We start from the raw sequence: 7,202 nt of genomic DNA, 5'->3' as shown, positions 1-7,202 counted from the left end.
TTTCAAATTAAGACATACTAATGGCCAACACACACATGAAAAAAATGCCCAGTATTTCTAATCATCAAGGAAATGCAAATCAAAACCACAGTGAGATATCACCGAAGTCCAGGGAGAATGGCTCTTATCAGAAAGTCTCAAATCAGTAGATGCCTGCATGGATATGGAGAGAAAGGAACTTGTTTTCAGCCACAATTCACAATCACAAAGATGTGGAAACAACCCAAGTGCTCACCAATACATGAGTGCATTGATAAATTGTGTTATATGTACACCACAAAGTATGACTCAGCCCTAAAAAACTGTGACCTAGTATCTTTTATAACACCTTGGATGGAATTAGAGACCATTCTTCTAAGTAAAGGACTGTAAGAACATAAAAATAAACACCACATGTACTCAATACTAAATTGGAACTTCCATGTATATATGGAAGTAATACTCAAGAGAAATCAAGCAGGTGGGGCGATAAATTCACACCTAATGGATACAATGCACATTATATGGGGGAAAGGCACACTTATAACTTTGACTCAAATGGTACACAAGGATTATATGTAACCAAACCTTTGTACTCCTGTAATTTTTTGGAATTAAATAGGGGGTTGGGAGTGAGGAATCAAAAATATAATAGCAAGAGAGAAAACCAGAAGAAACAATCCAAAGATAACTGAGGAACCCTTGCTTTATGGCCCTTCCTGCCTGGCCCCCTCACCCCATTTCCAAGCTGACCCAAAGGAATTGTATATAGGAGGGTCATGAAGGAGATATACCCCAGGAAGAACAATTTCCACAGACAGTAAGATTCCTTTCCACCACCGAGAATCAGAGAAGGCATAGTTTTCTACAGAAGCAAATTCCCCTCTTTACAATGGCAGATGCTCACCAGAGCCCTGTTTTCTGCCTGGCATAAAACTCTTAGAGGAACTCTTTCATTAACCAAGGGCTAATTTCCAGAGCTGATGAGAAAATACCAAAAGACAAAAAGCCAACAGGGAACAACAAATGAACACTGTGACTGCCTGCTTGTGTCCTGTTAATATAAATGAATACAAAATACTTTAAAAATGCACTAGGCACATATTGACTTAGTAGGGGGTCAATATCACTATTTGTTTAACTCTGGGGACAATAAATCTTCATACTGACTAAAAAAAAAAAGGAAGAAAAGTTATAGTCCCAAAGGCCAGATGTCCAGGATCAAGGTATTGACAGGATCCGTTTCTTCTGAGGCCTCTGTTAGGACGGTCTTCCCTGTGTTCCCAGCTGTATCCGTATTTTCTGTTTATAAAAGGATACCAGTTATAGGGATTAGAGCCCACACATATTACCTCATTTTACATTAATAACATTTTAAAGTTCTTATTTCTAAACATAGTCACAAGTGTTACTTGAAAGTTGGAATGCAGTATATAAATTCTGGGGAACACAATTCAGCCTAGAATTAAAATCCCACTAATACCGTATTTATCATGCTAGATTCCTGCTTGTCTTTTGTTTCTCTGGAGCTAGTTGAGAGCTCAGATATCTTGTGGAACATAATGATATTTAATATTTCAAAACAACTTAAGACTTTTACTTTATGCTCCCATCACTAAATATCTCTGGACACTCTCATCTGAATTTCCTCTGGCTGTTTATCTCCTGATGACTGGAGTTTACTTTAGATATGAGGAATTTAGGCTGACCTGGATAGGAGAGACAGCTCATTGTCACAGAGAATATTTAAGTTCTTAGAAGTAGAAAGTGACAGAGCAAGGGGGAGACTGAACCAGTTTTAATGTTGAGACTATAATTCTAGAATGCTGTTTTCATGAATAACTCAACTTTTTTTCCATTCATAAAGTACTTTTATGAAATCATACATGCTAGATGTTCAACTTAAAAAGCAAAGTAAATAAGTCACAGTGACTGTGAAATAATGCTTTCTGCTTCTTGACCAGTTGTGAGACGCTTCCTCAGGATACGATTTTGAAAGTTCAGTGTGTCTGCCATAAATGATATTCTGAAATTATACTGTATGAACACTCTTTCAATGCTAAATAGAACATTTCACTTGTCAACTTGCCGAAATAAATTAAAAAGCTAAAACCAGATCATTCATGTACAAATAGAAAACTTGGTATTAGAAATATGCACGTGGTTGGAAGGTTTCCTTTCTAAAATGATGTTGTCACACCTTTATTCCCTTTCGTTTTGTCTACATCTTCTCTTAGTACTGCGTAATAAACTTTTCAGGAGTCATTTTGTCTCTTTTCCTAATTAATTTCTCTAAAATATACCAAATGCCACCTTGGCATTTTCAATTTATTTAAAATAATAGGAAATAATGCATTTGTCAATAATGGGAAAAAATTGACGAGATTTTAAAGAATCTCAAAACATAGTAAATTATGTGAAGCAAGATACTGCAGTAACAGACCACATCTATGGTTCATCTTACAAGGGTACATGTGAAACTTTCTAAATGTAGAATATAAATGTCTTAACACAATAACTAAGAAAATGCCATGAGGGCTATGTTAACCAGTTTGGTGAAAATATTTCAAATTGTATATAGAACCAGCACACTGTACTCCATGACTGCATTAATGTACACAGCTATGATTTAATAAAAAAAATTAAAAAATAAAAAACCAAAACTGATATAAAAGTATTCTTATTTTCAACAAAAGCAATAAAATGATGATTTGATGAAACAGACTAAAAAAATATTGATGACAACAATGGCAATGGTGACTAAGATTGGGTTAGTCAAACTTCTAAGTTCTTAATATGTGTTTTGACTCATTGTATTCTCATATGTGTCTGATAATTTTTTTATGAGGATAATGAATTAGAATACTTAGAAGTAAGTTTTTTATGTGTTTTAATTAATTTCTCCTCCTCACCAAATTATCAAAAAATAAAGAAATTCATAAAATTCCCTCATAGCACTAACAATTGAACACTACTAGCACCTCATTGTTAGCAAATCCCTACCTCTTACAAGACATTTCTCCTCTGACATGAGTGACATGCTGCATGATTTTAGACTTTTTAAAAATGAAACAATGTCAAAGTGGTTTATTTTACTTGGCTTTTTTGTTTGTGAGCATTCATCAGTGTTGTGCTATATAACAAGCATCTGAATATGTTCATCCAAATAGGGTTTTACTATTTTGATCAATGGATTTACTTATCTACTCTCAAATTAACACCACACAATAGTGTAGTGGTTTATCGTAGCTTTTTAAAGCTGGTTTTCTTCTCAATATTTCCATGCCTTCTCTTGGTCTGTTGAATTTCAATCGAAATTTTAGAATCATCTTTTCAATTTACCCTTACACACACACACACACACACACACACACACACACACAATTGCTATGGTTATTTTTCAGAGGAACCCATTGAACTCTAAATCAATTTGAGGAGACTTAGTGTCTTTCCAATGCTGACTCATCCAGTGATAAACATGGGGTCTATTCTTTCCATTTTTTATATAGTTGCAATTGCTTTCAATACTGCTTGTACTTTTATATCGAGGCCTTGCATAGAATTATTTGTAGGTACATCATTTTCACTGTCAATTTAAACATACATAATTATAAAATTCACTTTCCAATTACTTGTCCTCATTTCATGACTGGTGGCTACATCACTCTCAGCTCTGCCTCCAAGGTCTTATGAAGACTGGATAATTTATTTGTGAAGAAAAGAAATGTATTTCTTACAGGTCTGGAGGCTGGGGAATCCAAGGTCAAGAGGTTGAATCTGGTTGATTTTTGCTGAGAGCTTTGTGCTGCTTAGTAACATGGTGGAACATGATAGGATGGTTAAGTGAGTTAGCTCAGATCTTCTTCCTATTTTCATAAATCACCAGTTCCAGTTTGGTGATTGTAAGGGACCAGCCCCCACACAACTGGTGGGTATTCCTCCAAGCTTGGTGATGACAAGAGAATGAAAGAAATAAAGACAATTTATGTGAGTACTTCAAAAGGGTGCTCTCTTCTGCCTCCACCCTTCAGCCTGTCCACCCACATTTCCATCCACAGCAATAACTCTTTAGTCCTTTAATACGTGCATCCATAAACTAGGAATGGACTATTCATCTCTTAAAGGCCCTACCTATCCATACTACCATATTGGGGATTGAGTTTCAGTATGAATTTTTCAAGGTCAAACATTCAAACCCAGCAGTTGTATTGGTGGTTGGTTTTGATTTTAAATCATGTAAGTTTATTGATTTTTGTTTTATATAGCAATATTTTTTCTGAGTCTACTGAAATGACTTATTTCATCTTGTCATGAGATAAAGTTGTTTGTTCTGTTAATGTGGTGAATTATATTAATTTTGCACTGTTAACTCTATCTTGGCTTGGTGATGACATATTCTTTATTATTTATTAATAATATATCACCAATCAGCATTAATGTTGATAGTCTAATCTTTTGTTTAAGAATTTCACATCTAGGACGGTGCCTGTGGCTCAAAGGAGTGGGGTGCCAAATCCATATGCTAGAAGTGGTGGGTTCAAACCCAGCCCCGCAGCCCCGGCCAAGGCCAAAAAAAAAAAAAGAAAAAAGATTTTCACATCTGTGTCCATGAGATACTTTATGCTATAATTTTCCTTTTTGTAATGTTCTTGTCTGGTAGTTTTAAAACAAGTTTTTCATTTCTTTTGTAATAGCTAAGAGATCATGAAAATATTATTATTTCTTATAAAAATATTTGAATATACTAATTTTCTTGTTTTAATCATTTCACAGTATATTCCTGTCCTAAAGTGTCACATTGTACTTCATGAATACATACAATTAGTATTTATCAATTAAAAATGTTAATAAAAGTAAATTTAATTTTTTAAATTATGGAATAATTTATTGATGAAGGCATGGGCCTATAGTTTATTTATGTGAAAGCATTAAATTGTGAATTCAATGTATTTGATAGGTAAAAAGCAATAGAAAATTGTTTTCTTTCTTTCTAATTTAGCCTCAAAGGTCAAGAATTATGCAACATTCCAGTACAGAATCCCCAGAGTTCTTTGCATTCTTTGTTTTTTAGAACTTTTCCTGATCTTTAGCAACCATGGTAGCAGGAACACAATAACAAATATTGGTATAAAGAAGCTGGTCCATATTTACACAAAATATTTTCTCCATCAGGTTGTTTATGGAGGTTATCAAAGGACTATTTCACTCTCAAGTTGAAAATGAAGAAAAGTGAAAACTTCCATGTGAGTCTTCCTAACTTTACATTAACTCTCATCTCATGCCCTTATGGCTCTTTTATTGTTTCTATTAAGTTAAATAAAGAGTGCAGGAATAAATGGGAAATTATTTTTCAACCTTTTTAAGGGGATATAATCTAAACAGATGCTAATAAACTTGGTAAGATAAATGAATTAATAAACCTTTGGGTCTGAGAGGTTGGGACTTAGTTATTATATATTCAGTTTTCAAATTTGTACTTGAAAACAATTACAAATTTATAATATTTAAAGCACTGTGGCAACTTGGCAATGTCCAATTATTTTATCATTATTTTTTTTTGGCTGGGGCTAGGTTTGAACTGACCACCTCTAGCATACAGGGTTGGCACCCTACTCCTTGAGCCACAGGCGCCACCCATAGCAATGTCCAATTATTTAAATACTATCATATCTCACCAAGAGATTATACTTTTGAAAAAAAATTATAAAAGTCAGTATTTCGTTATTGCTATTCCATCAGTGAACATATACACTGGAAAATACAAAAATTTATCTGAGATTGGATGACTGGAATTAGTAATTTCTCAGTGCTATTTCTTTAGTATGCCATACAAATTTACCTAATACTAATTATTCAGCAGTGATCTTAAAGTTATTAAAAATATTTTCCTTTTGATTATATTTACTAGTATTTAATTCCTAGCATACAATAATTAAGCTATTTGGCTAATAAGAAAAACTAGCATTTTAAGCCAATGATAATAATTTAGATAGAAGTAAGGACTATGGACATATTCATTTAACAACAAACAATGACTTCAAAAATAACCTTGCTCTTAAAATTTCATTTAATTTTTCCTTAAAACACATGCTACAAAACCAGCCAAATACTATATATAGCACCTATTATATCATTAGTGTCAACACTCAATGACATCACTATAGATGGCATAAAATACTGCTTTCTTGTTTTCTGGTACTAATAGGAATCAAGCTTGCAGGGACCATCCCAAAAATGTAAGAGTGACTCTCAATAATAGATGACATATTTATAGAAAATTCATTGATTATTGGAAGATCAACAGTTTGGTAGAAATAGTTTAGCTTAGACATGCAGATAACAACTCCATGCATTAACCTAAGTCAATTCAATATGTAATCTAGAATAAAGTTATTAATTGTTATATATGTTATTATATGTTATATATATTAATTGTTTATATGTGTGGAGTTTTAAACTCAGTTTGGGTGACATCAACCTAAGAGTTTCCTGATTTCTATTTACATGTTGACTTTCCTTTTTCAGTGGGCCTGCCTGAGCCTTACATAGATTCCTGCCACACTACTCCGTGGGCAAGTCAACACAACAGGCAACTCTGTATGAGCAAATTCTCAACCATTTAGGACCTCTTCTGTTGCAAATTTCATTAATTTACCTTTGGTTGAATCTTTCACACCTGGAATATATAAATATAGATATACATTTTTTTCTGCTCAGTTAACACAGTAAGAAACAATGTTTGAATCTAAATCAAAAGTAAATAAAGGGAAAATACTACGCTTCTTTTCCTTTTTTTTCTCTTGTATTCAAGATCGAAATGAGTTCAAACATGAATCTCACGAGCTGAAAAAAGAAATTGTTTGTAGAATCATTAAGGTGTGCAGAGACGAGAACATGTGTCTTAGAAAAGATAACAAGTCCCTCTGGGAAGAAAACAAAGCTCTTCAACGAGAAAATAGAGACTTCAGAATGAACAATCATTTAACCTGGGAAAGGAATCAGATCCTGCGACAGCAAAATCAGGTCCTCTGGAAATATAACAGTATGATTTTTGAGAGCCAAAAATCATTTGGAGAAAAAATCAGTGCCTTGAACTTTGAAAAAAAGTCTTTTTGGCAACAGAATCAAGCCCTAGAGGCTCAGATCAAGGCCCTCCAGGAGCAGGAGAAAGCCTTCCAGAATGAGAAAAGAGCTCTTTATGGAGAAATAAAATCTCTTCTTGC

This window comes from Otolemur garnettii, unplaced genomic scaffold, assembly GCF_000181295.1.
Source record: "Otolemur garnettii isolate 467f Iridium unplaced genomic scaffold, OtoGar3 scaffold00036, whole genome shotgun sequence".
NCBI lineage: Eukaryota > Metazoa > Chordata > Mammalia > Primates > Galagidae > Otolemur > Otolemur garnettii.
This window is presented reverse-complemented; position numbering follows the sequence as displayed.